Genomic DNA, 17,594 nt, shown 5'->3' on the forward strand with positions numbered 1-17,594 from the left:
TTTGAGAGTAATGTTTTTAAAAGTCTAAAATAAAATAGATTTCTTAGGAAACCAATGATCTTGGCTATGAAAATGTACAAAGTAATAAATTTGTGATATAGTAATGTATATGTTTATTAATGCCTACCTGTAACTTCTATGGGTAAAAAAAGTCACAATATTGTTAATTCTTCTGTGAATAGTGACCTATACTGTAATTGAAATATATGCTAAATTTCAGCAAGATGTTAGTGAAAATGATGATGTTATTATTTTCCTTATCTCAGATCATGAGTCCCCTGAACTCTATCCATCATCCCCATAGTCCCCTGTACCACAGGGTTGAAAGTGTGTAAACTACATTTTCCAGACTTTGTCAGCAGAGATCTGGTTTGGGCTGTTCCCATGGGACAATGCTTGGGCACTTAGGGGCAGACAAGGAGGAATGAACTTCTTCATTCAGCCCTGACAGCAGTGGCACCAGCAGATGGCCACACACCCGTGAAGGCAGCAGTGGAGGCTTATGGTCTCCTGCAGCAGCCACCTGGGCAGCACAGGGGCTAAGGGGCATGGATCAGAAAAGTGCAGGCTGTGGGGTGGGCAGTGATTTCCTGTAGTCCTCATCTATGGATCATATCGTGACCTCTCCTTTGCTTCTCCAGCCCTCTTGACAATTTTGTAACTTAATTCTGTGTACTAAATCTCTCTCTACTTGAAGTGTCTAGAGTGGTTTCTGCCTTTAAGATTAAATTATGGGCTCAAGAAAATCCCTAAACACCAAATCTATCTCTTCCTAGTTCTGGTACTTGAGTAAGTTAATGGACCTTTGCCTCATTCACATAATACCTAGCTCAAAGGTTTGTTGTACAAACTTAATGATGCAGTACATATAAAGTATTTGGCACATAGAAAGGTTTCTTCTGGTATTAGCCAGGAATCTTTGGCCTGATCAACTATATTTATGTTGGGACGGCATTTCAGAGAAAGCGGATTCATTGTCTGCAATTGGTATGGAAATCTGAAATGACTTGAAGTGTCCTTTGGATACAATTAACTGGGTCATTCTATTTATTTATAAGGACAGTTTTAAAAAATGATGAAAAATGCCATTAGAAAAATAATTAAAGCTCTTATGATTGGTGCTGCTCCATTGCTTTTGCTAATCTCAACTATGATTCCTTGAGCAATTATGCTGTAATGCCCCATGATCAGCCTGAGCTCTAGCAGAGTTGTACATAATAATGACCACATATTTCCAAGTCTCCTTAGAAATAAGTCATTATAGATGATTTCTCCCTCATTCCATTTTAAGTAGGAATTAACGGTAATACTAAACCTCAGGGCAAACTGCCTTCACCAAATTCTGAAGACAGACTATCAAATCAGACTATGAAGAACCTGTGAAATATCTCAGTTTAATTCTTTGGATAATTCTATAGATTTTCAAAATTTTTTTTGCAGGCAAAAGATTTGTCAGTATGAAAGACAGTGAATGTCGGGGGGCAATAGTGCCCACCATGAACTAGGGAGTGAAGGAGGTAAGAGAGTCCCTCCAGAGGAAAATGTTACAATTAATGCAGCCTGGTCATAACAGAGAAAGATTGAGACCTGAAGGAGAAACAATGATTTTCCATTCAGAAAGACTGTCTTGAATGTTTGATTTATTAAAAAGGAAAGAAAAGCAGAGTAGAGAGGCAGAAAGATGCACAAACAGTGTTCATCTGATTAGAATGAAAGAAGCTTTCCTCACCAGACTCAGGCTATCCTGGCCCCATGGTAAAACCTTCCCCATACCATAGAAATGGGGCAACAGGCTTTCTTGGCTGTGTCTTTAAACATTGGACTCATTCCCATGTGCAGACCCCATGCTCACCCAGCAACACTACTCTGATGATGTAGCTCTCCCAGGTGGTTCTGCCTACAGAGGTAGTAAGGGATGATCATAAAAGGAATGTCAACAACAATAGCTGATATTTGTTGAGTGCTTTCTATGTGCCAGGAACTGTTCTAACATATGGTCTTATTTAATCCTCATAATAACTCTACAAGGAAGATTCTATTAACAGCTCCATTTTACAGGTGATGAAACTGAGGCCCAGAAAGGTTATGTAACAAAACTGAAACCCCGCAGCTGGATTCCAGAGTTTATTAACAATTGGGACACTGTAGGGAGCCCCTGACATGGGCCTAGTTGCATTTTCTCTCATCCATGGGCTTTAAGGCTTTGATCCCAAATTGTTTTACTCTTTTTCATGCTTTAGCATGTGTGCTGACACTAAATCGCCAAATTTGAGTGATGAAAGCAGATTTTACTTTCTTGAAATACAGATTACATTTCCAGTTGGCTGCTTCAGAAATCCATTTAGTCAGTGGAATTGACGAGTAGAGGAAGCCCATACAGGCTGTATTTTGAAATCCCTTATCTGTAATTCCAAAAGCAAATCTCACAGGCTTATTTTTGTCTCTAATTAAGGTCTGCTTTTATCTACTTCACATGACTTCCTTTAGCTCTGTCTCACCTTAGATGATGTCACCTCTTTTATAGGACAATCTTCCATCTTGGTAGCCATGGATCTTGGGTCTGTCAAACTATAGAGGCCAAAGTCTGGGGCCAGGCAGTGTACTCAGTGTGCTCCTATTGTAAGAAAATGTTTAGGCCTAACAGCTCCAAGGATGAGCAGATCTTTAACACATACTCCCACTCAGCATCCTGGACTCCTGAAGATGCATACAACTATAAGGTGCTCACTTGGGAGCAGGCAGAGCTGGGGCATACAATCAAGCAAGAATGAGGGGCGATGGAATTCGCAACCAAAGCCCTTTGCTACGAGATATTTGCAAAATAGCTGGAAAGTTCCACTTGATTTCTTTGTCCATGTTCTAAAGGTTAGAAATGATATTGTTCCAAGTCAATTTAAAGATGTGGCAAGCATACTACAAACACGGAAAGGATAATGCCTTGGGTCCCAGAGTGGTAGACCAGACACAAGTAATAGCGCTTGTCCCTAACTGTTCTGAAAAGACTGGAGTGGCTTAACACTCAGAAGAGAGAGTGCGAGCCAGGAATGAGATGAAGGAGCAGAGGGAATGAGAGAGAAAATGCCATGTCCATCCACTAAGTGGTCTAAAGAAAACACAAGCTGCCTTATCACAGTAGCACTCTTCTGGTAAAAAGCCTCTGAATTCCCAACAGGATTTTAAAGTTCAATTCCATTAAATCAACTTCTATTCAGTATAATTCCATGCCCACCAAATAACCCATGAGAACCTTAAGTATGCACAATTGTGGGATTTCATCCCATCATAAATGTTCTAAATAATTTGTCCACACAGGGTAAGTTGTACACTCCTGAGAATTGCACTTAATTTTCAGACATTGAAGTCTTTTGTCTTTGTCTCCACTCTGACATGTTTTTAATGTCAGCATGTATTTCAGTGGACTGGAAAACTCTCATTTTATAGCTCAACATCAGAGATCAAGAACAATGCAGTGATTTATTTGAGTGAGGCTGTAGCTATGTAAATAATTTTGAAGGCGCTCTTATACTCACCTCAGACAGGGATATCATATCTTTGGAAATTTTGTTGTTGTAGTTCACTTTTCGTTAGTTTGTTTGCTTTTTGGCTAAGTGGAACTAAAAGCAAGTTAGTCTGAAAATACCCATTAGCTTATGTCTTGGAAGTAATGGGCACCTGGCAAGAAAGGACACCAGGAAGGGAGCACATAAATGTCACATTTTAATTCAGGAGGCTGTGTGGAGAGTAATTAGGGAAAATTGGTGAAGGAGTGCACTTGTAATATATGACAACACACATTTAATATTCACAGTTTTTGTGGGTCAAGAATCCAAGAGCAACTTAGCTGGGTGGTTCTGACTTGGAATCTCTCAAGTCAAGCTGTTGACCGGGGCTGCAGTCTCTGAGGCTTGACTAGGCTGGAGGCTCCTTTTCCAAGCACATTCACGTGACTTTGCAAGAACCTTCGGTTTCTCACCATGTGGGCCTGCGAGTCACTCAGTTTAGCTTACAGTCAGAAGGAGGGGAGTTAAACTTCACCTCTTGAAAGCTGGAATATCAAATCACTTGGACATAATTTTAAAGCCATGACAGCGTCCATGCTTAAAGTAAACTTCAAAAATGTGAAGCATTAGTGTTTAAGAGGCTCTGACAGTCCAGGAGAGACAGTCCAGGAAAGGAGAGAAACTGTCTGGACCTGCGTAGACAGGGGAGGGTCAGTGTGGGCACAAGCTGTCCTCACGGATAAAAGAAGAGTCAAAGCAACAGTCAGAGTCCTGATGAGAGAGGAAAAGTTCCAAAGCAGAGGAAGCTGAGATCAGAAAAGGCAGGGAAGTCCAGGCACGGTGGTTCATGCCTGTGATCCCAGCACTTTGGGAGGCCAAAGAGGGAGGATCACTAAAGGCCAGGAGTTTGAGACTAGCATAGGCAACATAGTGAAACTTAATCTCTATAAAAAATTTTAAAAAGTTAACCAGGCATGGTGGCTCATGCCTGTAGGTCCCAGCTACTCAGGAGGCTGAGGTGGCAGAATCATCTGAGACCAGGAGGTCAAGGCTGCAGTGAGCGGAGATTGCACCATTGTACAGCAGCCTGGGTGACAGAGCAAGACTCTGTCTCCAAAAAAGAAACAAAACAAAACAAAACAGGAAAGACAGGAGACAGCTGTGATGGAGTGGTCCATGAGCAGGGTCTGCCAAGGTGAGGAGGTAGAGTGTGCAGGCCTGGCTCACAGGCCAGCGTTGGGGTCAGAGGAGCTGGAGCCTGGTCTGTATACCAGGGAGGCTGCAAGAGAGGGGAAAGGGTTCTGGAGGCACAATGTGGCTCAGCCACTTACCTGCTCTGAGGCTTGTGGGAAATTACTAACTTGCCATTTCTTTTTTTTTTTTTTTTTTTTTTTTTAGACACGGAGTCTGGCTCTGTCGCCCAAGCTGGAGTGCGGTGGCCGGATCTCAGCTCACTGCAAGCTCCGCCTCCCATGTTTACGCCATTCTCCTGCCTCAGCCTCCCAAGTAGCTGGGATTACAGGCGCCCGCCTCGTCGCCCGGCTAGTTTTTTGTGTTCTTTAGTAGAGACGGGGTTCCACCGTTTTAGCCAGGATGGTCTCGATCTCCTGACCTTGTGATCCGCCCGTCTCGGCCTCCCAAAGTGCTGGGATTACAGGCTTGAGCCACCGCGCCCGGCCAGAACCTTGGTTTCTTCAGTGCTGAGATGGAGATGATAACATGTAACCTGAAGTGTTGACATTGAGATTAGAGATAACATGTGCCAAGGGCCAGTCTCATGTCTGGCAATTGGGAGACACAATAAATGGTAGTCCCTTTTGTTATCAGGTTGACCAAGGTGGACACAATGGCTGAGACATCACGAGAAGGAACTCGGGACCACTTAGCTTAAGAAACAAAGAACCATATTCATTCCTGACCATCTCTAATTCACTTAAGGAGCCCCCTTCCCATCTGGGCCTCTGATTTCCCATTTTTAAAATGAAGAGATTGGCCTTAGAAAAACTCTAAGGCCAATGCAGCTGGGAGATAAATGAAACAAAATACTCAACCTCTTACACGGTATAAATTGCTGTATTTTCACTAGCAAAGTGGAGCGTCAAACTGATGAAATAAGTAATGGTGATTCTAGCCCTACATTTTCTTATTAAGGTTAAGTTGCCTCTGTGTGTGTGTGCATGAGGAAGTGGGGGAAGGGGGTATATGTGAATGTGTATGCGTGTGTGTGCCTGTATTATGTTGTGTGCATGTGTGCTGTTAGGTGTCTTGCTGAGTCTTTGTGTGTATCTGTGTTTCTCTGTATTTGTCTGAGGGTAGAGGGATGAGGGAAGAAGTGAAGGCAGTAGCCAGAGGGGAGAGACCATGAATATTTACTGTGCTTCTGCTCAGTGCCTGGGGCTCGGGATCCAGTAGTGACATGTGGGAGTCTCTGTCTTTGTGGGACTGTTGCTTTAGTAGGTCCAACACTGTTTCATTTTGCACTCTCAGAAACAGAGTGACCCTGAGTTTCAGAGTTGGGGAACGGAGTTTCCAGAGCCTTGGAAATAATATAAGGCCCACATGGTAAATGTTAATCATGCAGTCAGGAGCTGCAGGCCCCTGAGAAGGTCAGTGTGGATTATTCCTCTTACTGGGAGTTCTACTATGGAAGCCTCATCTCTGGGTAGAACTAGGGACTGCAATGATTGACGTGGCATAGGAGCAGAGGGCATCTGGCCTTGAGCTTACATGTAGAGCAATTAACATTTTTATGGCTCTCCCACCCCTGGCCCCTTCAGAAAACAACACTTGGCTAAAAGCCAAAGTTTCCAATTATGCCATCTATAAATTTAGTGACATTGGCAAGAGAAGCAAAGAAAGAGAGTGTTTGCTTTGACTCAGGGCTGATTTCCATCCTCTCACTCTGTCCCTCCTGCTGGGAGCTTCCCCATGGAGCATTTGAGGAAAGATAGGAAATAATCATTCAATGGTTACAATGGAGATTGTTGGTTTATGGAGCTAACATATGCTGCCATATGTACTTTTTTAATTGGAAGATTATACCTCATTGACTCATTTCCTTGTCAGCCCAGGCAGAAACTAAAGCGCACCCAGACCCCATCAATAAAAGGGGCAAAATTAAATTCATCAAAGAAATGGATGAAGCAGGGTCTGAAAGCACATGCCCAGGATCTCGGCTATGCTTGCACTAAGGAGAATATTCTGACTGCACTGGAAGTTGCTTTCCTTGAAGATGTCTTCTTGATATTTATCTCAATAAGGGTTTCTGCAGCTTTGTCTGTGTATCTGTTATATTCTAAGTTCCTTGAGCCTGGGACTGCACGTATATGTTACCTGTGAGGGCTTAAGAAATTCAAGAGCTCTCTGGATGAATGGACACGTCGGAGAGTGGACATGCTTGGGCCAGGGCTTGTTGTGTGCCAGGCACTGTGCTCAGTTCACCATAGAGGTGAGGATCCATATAGGATGTGTGATCCATGTAGGATCTCAGCTCTTCCCAAGGCAGCCACCAATTTAAGTTGTGGCTCACAGAGAATCAGTAGAGAGAAGTAAGAGAATGAGCAGCTCTCATCCTCCCTTTGAAGAGGATCCTAAGGCATGCAGTCCCAACAGCTGGCTGATGTCCCAGTAGCCAGACATCTTCTTCACCATCCTGGTTGCTGAGTTCTGAACCTTATCATTAAAAAATAGTCAATTCCACCAACAGATGTCTTGCCTTGAGATAGAAATGGGTACCAAAATGAGAAGCAGGATGCCAGTGAGTGTGAGCACATTTTGGATGACTGCACAGGGCAGACTAGTAACTCTACCCTCCAGGCTGGTGTGTCATCTATGTCTGGGGGGCATGGAGCTTAATGCCCACTGGGCATCAGGCACAAGTTGGTGTATCTATTAGATCAAGAGGTGAGCCAGCCAAAATTCTCATTGCACCAGGGGCTAAGGAGCCTCCTGGAGAGCTTATCCTAATGGCAGAGGAACCAGGCAGGGCAAACTTGAGAATCGTCAAGTGTTATCCAATGAAAAGACCTTTTTCCTTGTTTATCTCTGATCTTGGGCTCTGTTTGATGGACGCCTGAGGTCTGTGGTGAGCAGGCTGCTGGAGGGGGCTCTAAGGGAGGTGACCAAGGAGCATTGTTTCTGGGCTCCTCTGAGAGCATACGAACCCCGCCTCCAAGAGCATATAAACCATGTCACTCCCCACACACCGCTTCATGATCTTTTGTCATTTTGAACACCCAGGGACCTCTCAGAGAGCAGCAGGATCTGGGCTTGGCATTGGGGCCTTCAGAGCCACTGATATGTCCTGTAGTACGGTGCTGCCCACAGAAATGGTGGCACCAGGGGAAGTAGAGGTGGAGCTCACAGGGCAGCCTTGGCTCAAATCACAGGGTAGTGTGGTCTCAGTGGTGAGATTCTACTCTCCTATGCCAGAAACTAAGTAAGCGCCCTCTTAATATTTCGAGCATTGTTGAATGCAGAACTCACCCTTTTTTTGGCTGTTCATAATAGAATATTAGGTTTTTATCTCTTACTAATTTGGGTGCAGAAGTCTATTTCTCTTCAATTTACCAAAAACTGTACTTTAACACGTGATCATGCTGTGTCCCTGTCTTTTTTTTTTTTTTTTTTTTTTTTACATAGCTGCATTTGCAGAGAGCCCCTTGTGCATTAAGAAGCCTAGAAACATCCCTGTTGGTATCTACACTGAGGGGATCCTCTGAATCCATCAGGAAGTCTGGCAGGTACTATATATTATTTAGAAGTTGGAGATGCTGCCATTTGGGGAGTTGAAGGCAATTTCCACATTTTTGAATGAACACTGCAATTTGTCTTTGGGGGTAGATCCTCCTACATTTCCGCAAGCACTCTCTGTGGGGGGGTTGGGAGGCCTTTCAGTCATGCAGATGTTTGGTAAATAAAAACCACCTCATTTTTCTTGGGGAAGCTCCCACATTTACCAAACAACAAAATGGAAGTCCTACAAACCGAGATTCTGAGTGTTCTGTTCTGAAAAGAAAGCTGGTAATGCTGGCAGTGTGTCCTCTCTGAGCTGGAGCTGGTTCAGTTTCATTCTGTTTTGCTCTTACCTCTGTGTTTGACCTGCCCATACCCAGTGTTAGGATACACATGCATGTTCTCACTCTGGCATCTGCAGACAGAAGAAGGGACCTAGAACCAGATAAGGGCGAGAGGGGCACCTGCCTGAACTCATCTCTTTCTGGTGAGGAAAGAGTATGAACAGGATCAGGGTCAAGCTTAGACAGGGTAGATTGGACCATTGGTATAGTTCTTGGGCTGTTATTTTATTTAATTTTTTGAGACAGGATCTGGCTCTGTCACCTAGGCTGAAGTGCAGTGGCACGATCTCTGCTCACTGCAACCTCTGCCATCCAAGCTCAAACCATCCTCCCACCTCAACCTCCTAAGTAGCTGGACTACAGGTGTGCACCACCATGCCCGGTTAATTTTTTGTAGAAACAGGGTTTCACCATGTTGCTCAGCTGGTCTCGAACTCCTGAGCTCAGGCCATCAGACTTCCTTGGCCTCCCAAATTGCTGGGATTATAGGTATGAGCCACCATGCCCAGCTTTGGACTGTTATTTGCTATAGTAAAAAGCCAGATCCTGTTGAGTTTTATGATTTTCTTTTCCAGGGTGCACTTGTGGGTGGCTTTCTGAGAAAGTAGCGGTTTCCACTGTCAACCTGGGAAGAAGTTAATTCTAGAGCAGGAGAGTTGCTGGCATTGGATAGAGGGTATAGAAGGACTATGTTCCTAATCTGGGGCCAAGAGTGCAGCGGGGCTTGGGAGATGATGCACATGAAGATGTCTGGAGCATCCTGGTGGAAGCGATGAGTCAGGTCTTGCCATCGGGAGCAGGCTGAGAGGTGCACAAGGACCAGCCTCTCTACACACTCTGCCTGAGGCAGAGCCCATGGGCCTTTGGAATGGCCAGTTCCAGGAGAATGGGGTTGCCTTTTGGGAAGACTTACGCTTCCCTAAATCTGTGCCATCTTGTTAACATCATAGCTGTGCAATGAGGAATTGAAAAGCAAAATGCCCTCATCCCAAAGTTGGGATGATGTGGTCATCAGGAGCCAGACCAGGAAGACGACGCAGCTGTGTCTGGCCAGACAAGGAAGTCTGAGAGGAAGAGCCTGGAGCAATTACTGGGAATTTGCTAGAGAGATTTCTATAAATGGGGCTTATGTGCTAATCATTTAGGTATAAAAAAATAGTTACTTTGATTTGTGTCATGGGATTGTGAGGATATGGATTCCTGGTTTCCATGGGGATCCCCACAAATCTCAACAATACATTGTTTTTCTTTATAAAAATTAAAATTAATTACATTAGTGTGTGGGATTCATGCCAGGCCTGTGGAATGGAAAATGCAGGGAGTACTCTTTGTACCAGAAAGAAAAAGGCTGGGAGGGGTTAGGACTTATGTGCACAGGGTCAAACCTATGCAAGTGTAGACACAGCGAAACAAATTTGTTCTGTATACTTACACACACTGGAGGGTGACAGGGCTGAGTCTCTGTCACTCTCCTTTACTGTAAACCATTGTTTCTGGGGCAGGATAGCTAAAGGGCTGACCACCAGGTTTTTAAAACAGAAAAGAGAACCTAACAGTGTGGCATTCTTCAAGATGGGACTTGATGGAAAATGTAAGAGATGGAAGGTTCAAACATTTTGCCTTTTCAGACGCTGGTATATGACGAATCAGTAAGAAAATGAAAATAATGGGTTTCTGAACGTAGCACTAAAGTCTGATTTTAGTACAAGGTGAGATTCCAATTTCCTATTACCTTGACCTGCCCCCACGACCTCAGTTTTCCCTCAGTGAAATGCCAGGTTATACTAAGCGCCTGCTCCTTTGCAGTTGTGAGGCTCTAGGCCTCCGCGATGGGGCTACTACTACTTGCCTGAGATTTGGTCTCTCAAATGGAGATGCTCAGCCTGCTGCCCTTGGCTATGCACACATTGGTGGCTTAAGCAGAGGACGGCTGTCTTTCAGTTGCCAAGCATGATTAGGAAAAAGGCCTTCGTTACCTAGACAGCCTGCATGCCTGACGGCCCTTTGCCACCCTGCAGCGCCCCCTAGTGTTTCTGGGTGTCACGCATAGGCATCTTCCCGAGTCCCTTGCAGCAAGTCAGGAAACTATTCTACAACGCAGAGAATCCACGCTGGGGGTGTTAGGATTGCCAGGTCATTTCTCTCTGCCCACCAGATAACAATATTAAAATCCCAGTCATCTCCAATAGAAAACCAGAAAGGCGCATTAAGCATGAATACTGTCATATTTCATTTCTGTGTTATGCTGAATTCAAAGCACACAAAACATGAAAAGAACAGAACTTCTTTCTCTAGAAACAGCTATTTCTCATCAGCTTTAAATTAAAAGCATGTTCTGGGCAGCCTTTGGCCTTCAACAGCCTGCGTTCATATCAAGTTCTGGTTTACAAGCAGCTGCTGTGTGATTCTGGGTGTAACCGTTATCTGTAATTGAAATCACCATAAAACAAATCCCCCCTGCACTGGTGGAGTCAGTAATCAACATCAGGAATGCAGCATTCAGGACCCATAAAATATGCAAGATTGATTTGCTGAACTCCATTCAGGCTTCCAACAGCGCTGTCACCTGGGACCAGAGAAGCAGCAAATTCATTCTGAACCTCCACTAGTTTCAAGATATAAAAAGTGGCCTCCTTCATGTGGCTGTCTTCTGTAGTGCATCTCTGCCCTTGCAGATACTTTCTGGAAAAATCAAACAGTCTGCCAAGGTTGTTTGGCTGTGGAGATGCTGAAGTGCTCCTGCTGGTTCCTTTCTTCCCTCTTCATTTCTTCCCATCTCAGTAAACTTCTTGCAGACTTCTACAGCCCCAGACTAGGAAAAACAGAAGATCCTGACTTTGGTCAGTGCACTGCACATTCCTGCTTAGATACCAAGTCAAGGAAGAAGAAATGCCTAAAGGTAAAGCATTAGGATTTGATTTAGGTCATCAGCAGCCAGACCAGTAAGAAGGCTCAGGGAGTTGCAATATCTTGCTCAGGCTCCCCCAGAAAGACTCCAGAGTTGGTTGTTGGTTGGGTTCTAGTAATGGTTAAACACAGTGTTTAACAGGTGTCCACAGTACAGTCAGGCCCCTTTGTTCTTCGTATTTTTCATGCCCTTGCTACTCCAGCCAGATGAAGCGATTTGCAGTTTGCAATATAACTGGTTACACTTTGCTCCCACGTTTCTGCACATACTGCTGCTTCTCTCTGACGTGCCATGATCTAATCTGGTCTAGTTCCAGCTCTGCTTCTTGCTACCACGTCTCCCTGAGCAAGTGGCTGTTCTTTGAGTCTTAGGTCCCATTTTAAAGGGAGAAACTTGATTACCAAAATGCCTTTTAATTCTTTTATACTTGGATTTTACAAGAAAGGCTGAGTTTTCAACTCTTTTAGGTTTTTAGGTTTCACTTTTAGGTTTCAACTTCCTCTATTCAGTCTGTTCTGCTACTTTCCTTCAGCAATTTTCTATATTCTAAAAATACTGTTGATGCCACTCTCCCCTTTTGCTTACTCTGTTTTCTTTGGGCTTGCATGTAATACATCCTTTGTTCCTTAACTATTGCCTTCAAAAAGTTTTGAGAGTAGTCAGTATTGACATACATGTTAATCGCCAAGCTTATCATGAAGTCTCCTGATATTTCTTCTTCCAAATAAGGTGATACAGTAATAGTCTAATTATTACAGATGAGGAAACAGAGGCCCAGAGAGGTTTAGAAAATTGCCAAAGCCACACAGGTAGTAAGTGGCAGTCGAGAGATTTTAATCTAAAGGTTGCCTTTTAATAAAACCCCTGTTCTTTGTGACTAGGTTGCGCTGTCATGAACACATGACAAATGTGTTCATCTGTTGATACTGTCAACTGGGCTCTTGTTTGTCCACCTTTGCAGGCTGCTCAGTTCTTAGCACACTGACAACACCAACATTTTGAACTAAAAAACAAAACAAAAGAAACAAACAAACAAACAAAAACATGGATCAGGCAAAGAGGCCAAAGCAAAAGATATTCTCACAGGCCCTTGAGGGGCTGATTGGCTGCCCTTCCCTGTCAAGGGCCTATCAGAATATCCTTTGCTTTGGTCTCTTTGCCTGGTCCATGATGTATTGCGCACAGACAGAAATGTGCCTTTTGTCATAATTTTAATTTCTACATATAAAATATATACTCATCTGTCCCTCTGATGTGGTGGCTGGGATCACAGTGAGGAAGACAGTGTGGGGATTTTTTTTTCCCCCCAAGCACACTCTTCTTTATCATTTTTTTAAATTGAAATTTCTATTGAGGCACTTATAGATTCACATGCAGTTGTACCAAACAATACAGGGAGATCTTCCTGTGTGCCCTTTCTCGCTTTCCCTGGATAGTTACATCTTGTACTTTATTAATTCTTTTAGCTGACTAAACATTACATTGACACATTTTCATTATCAAAGATTCAAATAATACGGAAGCATAAAGGAGCAAACATGGAGGTCCTTCTTTAACCACCTGGCTCTTCTCCTGGGCTCTCTCTTCACCCCGGATACTACTTTATTCTGCTCTGCCTCCTTCTTCCTTCACGCTCCTTCCTTGTCTTGTTACAATGGCCAACATGATCCTGGGGCAGAGTGGGATCTGGGGATTTCTGGCTGACTCATGGCCTTCAGCACTCCGGGGAACCCAGCCTCTCTTCCATGATGAGCATAGGTGGCATGGGCAACCCTTGATCTCAACTTTTCCTTTAATGATCTGGCTGGCATCTTTTCAATTCCTGTTGCCATCCTTTTCTCTGTGCCCAGTCAGAAAGAAATAATTTCTGTTCTACAATTGATATAATAATACATTTTTTTATACCTGGTGGTACTAATAACAAGTAGTACAAAGAATTACTTAGTAGAAGACAGATATTTTATTTGTTTTATTTGACAGATATGGCCAGACACTGTTCTAAGTACTTTATAAAATATTAATTCATTTAATCCTGTAGCAACTCTATGAGGAAGGCATCATTAGTATTTTTACCTTACAGGGGAGGATATGAGGCACAGAGAGGTTAAGTATTTTGCCCAAGGTCACACAGCTAGTAAATGATGGAGACAGGATGCAAACCCATCAGTCTGGCTCTGGAGTCTGTGCTCTTAACCTCTTATCAGACTCACTGAGAGTTGGAAAGTTCACCCCCTTCCCTTTCCTTTCCTTCCCTTCCCTTCCCTTCCCTTCCCTTCCTTTCCCTCCCCTCCCTTCCCCTCCCCTCCCTTCCCCTCCCCTCCCCTCTCCTCCCTTCCCCTCCCCTCTCCTCCCTTCCCCTCCCCTCTCTTCCCCTTTTTTAATATTGACACATTTCCCCAACATTGACACCTATCTTTCAGGCTATAAATGTGTTCTAATATTTAAACCTTGAAAAGGCGCATACCCTAACTTATCCTTTGTCCCTGTGCCCTGTCTTAAGCTCCTACCCCATCTCTCTCTTTCCTATGCTATTTCCTACAAGCCTGGAAAGACTTTTCTATAACTGCTGTCTCATTTCCTCCTCTAATTCACCCTTGGGCTCACTGTAGTCAGAGCTTGTATCTCAGTCACTCAATGGAAGCTACTCTGCCATGATCAAAACTGTCATTTCCTTTTATCTCTCCATATATTGATGTGATTAATTATATTAATGCATTTCCTAATATGGAACCATTCTGCCATTAACATCGGTTTTCATTATTTAAACTAAGTGCTGGATTCCATTTGCTAATATTTTATTTTTTACTGATTAATATCAGATGGACAGACTCCTTTTTGAAACTCAGGGGAAACATAGGAAGTTCTTTCTGGTTCATATAGCTTCCTTGTTAATTTATAGGGGTTAGTTTCCTTGTACAAATGGTTTTACTCTGTATATAGCTCATGTCTCTCCCCATGGGATGTCTACCATTTACCATTTAAAAGGGAAACAGCTTTGTGCCTGTGGATGCCACTGAGGAAATACTGTTAAAGTCCTTCTTCCCACTGTCATTGTCTCCTAAAGAGGCTGAACAGCTGCAAAAGCTCTCCATCAAAGAGTTGAGCTTTGAAACAACTGATGAACATATGAGGAGCCATTCTGAGCAATGGGGAATGCTCACGGACTGTGTGGTAATGAGGGATCCAAACACCAAGTGCTCCAGGGGCTTTGGGTTTGTCATATATGCCACTGTGGAGGAGGAGTGGATGCAGCCATGAATGCGAGGCCACACAAGGTGGATGGAAGAAACACGGAGCCAAAGAGAGTGTCTCAAGGGAAGGTTCTCAAAGACCAGGTGCCCTCTTAACTGTAAAAAAGATACTTGCTGGTGGCTTTAAAGACGACACTGAAGAACATCACCTAAGAGATTATTTTGAACAGTATGAGAAAATTGAAGTGATTAAAATCATGACTGACAGAAGCAGAGGCAAGAAAAGGGGTTTTGCCTTTGTAACCTCTGATGACCATGACTCTGGATAAGATTGTCATTCAGAAATACCATCTTGTGTGAATGGCTGCAACTTTGAAGTAAGAAAAGCCCTGTCAAAACAAGAAATGGCTAGTGCTTTATCCAGCCAAAGAGGTCAAAGTGTATATGGAAACTTTGGTGGTGGTCGTGGAGGTGGTTTTGGCAGGAATGACAACTTTGGTCATGGAGGGGACAGTGGTTGTGGTGGCTTTGGTGGCAGCCATGGTAGTGGTGGATATGGTGGCAGTGGGGATGGCTATAATGGATTTGGTAATGATGGAAGCAATTTTGGAGGTGGTAGAAGCTACAATGATTTTGGCAATTACAACAATCAGTCTTCAAATTTTAGACCCATAAAGAGAGGAAACTTTAGAGGAAGAAGGTCTGGCCTCTATGGTGGTAGATGCCAATACTTTGCCAAACTACAAAACCAAGGTGGCTGTGCCAGTTCCAATAGCAGCAGTACCTGTGGCAGTGTCTGAAGATTTTCATTACTGCCGGGAAACAGCTTAGCAGGAGAGGAGAGTCAGAGAAGCTACAGGGAAGCTACATGTTACAACAGACTTGTGAACTCAGCCAAGCACAGTGGTGGCAGGGCTTAGTTGCTACAAATAAGACATGTTTTAGACAAATACTCATGTGTATGGGCAAAAATCTCAAGGACTGCATTTGTGACTAATCAGATAACCAGTGATTTTAGTTTCTGTTCTGTGAAAAGCATAAAGCATTCCAACAAAGGGTTTTAATGTAGATTTTTTGTTTTTGTACCCACGCTATTGATTGCTAAATGATAGTCTGACATGACGCTGAATAAATGTGTCTTTTAAAAAAATGTTCTGTGTAAAGTTAGTCTACTCTGAAGCCATCCCGGTAAACTTCCCCAACAGCATGAAGTTAGATTCCTTCAGGATGATGCCAGATTCTATTTGGAATTTATTTACAATCCTCTGGGTAGAAAAGCCATTGTCTTCAGAAGTCTTGGTGTAATTGAACTGATGGTTACTGTTGTGACCTGAAGTTTGCCATTAAAAGGGAAATCATGGAATTATTGGTTATAAAGATGATTGTTGGCACATCCTAAGGAATAGATCTAAATTGATTAATGGCACCAAATAAAATTATAGGTGAGAATGAAGTATGTGTATCATCCATTGTCATGTGTAATGATTTATTCTCTTGAACAAAGTAATAAAAAAGATAGATAAATGTGTTTTCTAATTATCACTGAAATAGTCACATAAGGCAATATTTCACATTGGGGCATGAAGTGTGAAAATTAAGAAAGCGAGAATCATCTGATTGGCTTTTACATGGAGTTTTTGGGGGTGAGATCTCTAGGGAATGCAGATTGGTAGGAAGAACATTCTCTCTTGAGATAAGCCAAAGAGTAATAATAATGAGGTTAGTGACCAAAAGTAAAAGACGGGTCAGTTAGAATATTTTAAGGACTTATACTATGCTTTTTATTGGGCCAAGCATATTACATGTGTTACTTACCAGAATGTGAAGTCCATGAAAGCAAAACAATGTACACTGTGTTGATTACTATTTCATTTACAGCTCTATATGGAAGTGCTGCTACTATCCCCATTTTACAGATGAGAAAATCGAGGCTCAGGGAGTTGAAGTAACTTGCTTAGGCTCCCCCAGAAAGACTCTAGAGTTGGTTGTTGGTTGGGTCCTAGTAACGATTAAACATAGTATTTAACAGGTGTCCACAATACAGTCAGGCCCCTTTCCTCCCCATATTTTTCATGCCCTTTCTACTCCAGCCAAATGAAGTGACCTGCAGTTTGCAACATGTCTGGTCACACTTCACACCCATATTTTTGCACATGCTGCTGCTTCTCTCTGGCATGTCATGAACCCTGTTCACCTGGCTTACTTCTAGTTGCCCTTCAAGTTTTCTTTATGTATCACCTTTTCCTTCTTCCTTTCATCACACCTCTCCCTCCTCCCTGGGGCTGGGGGAGGTGCTCTTCTCCTCTGTCCTCCATGATCATTTCTCTCATGGCTTCTTGCCCATTGGAGTTTCTCCAGGTTCTTTCCTGCCGGGTACTTTTTTGTTCCCCGTTTGGACTAAAGCTACCTGGACCTCTCAGAATGGGTTTGTTGGATGAATGAAGGCTGAGAGTCTCTTGCTGGTTCCTCTGCAACCTGAGCCTGACCTGGTGACTGGCAGTGGTTGCTGAATTCTATCCTTAACAGTGGTGCAAGGTTGGGCTTCTGGGCCCATAAACCCACATCCCCTGACCCTCTGACCATCTCTGACCCTCTGGTGAACCACCTGTTATTTCAAAACGTATCATACATTCCTTCCAAATAAAACTTCATTTAGCTCACTTATTTGAAGAGTAATAAACCATTTAACTCATTTGTAACTCATTGAACAGGAGGTTGAACATAATTATAACAAAAATCAGGCTGAGATCAAAACCACCCAAATTTGAGGGAATATAGCCCCAAGAATTGGTATGAGTATATGAAAATCCCTTTGAGTTTTCTGACTGGTTCTCAAAGAGAAATTATATACCATTTTTTTCTTCCACTGTGGTAAATACTATGGCATTCAACTTAGAATAATCTAGTTCATTTTTAT

General features: G+C 43.2%; 1 pseudogene; it reads left to right on the forward strand.

Moving 5' to 3' along the window:
• Positions 1-1,471: 1,471 nt before the first annotated feature.
• On the forward strand, positions 1,472-15,477 carry LOC105507018 (annotated as a pseudogene).
• The last annotated feature ends 2,117 nt before the right edge of the window (positions 15,478-17,594 follow it).

The sequence above is a fragment of the Colobus angolensis genome, unplaced genomic scaffold, assembly GCF_000951035.1.
Source record: "Colobus angolensis palliatus isolate OR3802 unplaced genomic scaffold, Cang.pa_1.0 Scaffold142, whole genome shotgun sequence".
Lineage (NCBI taxonomy): Eukaryota > Metazoa > Chordata > Mammalia > Primates > Cercopithecidae > Colobus > Colobus angolensis.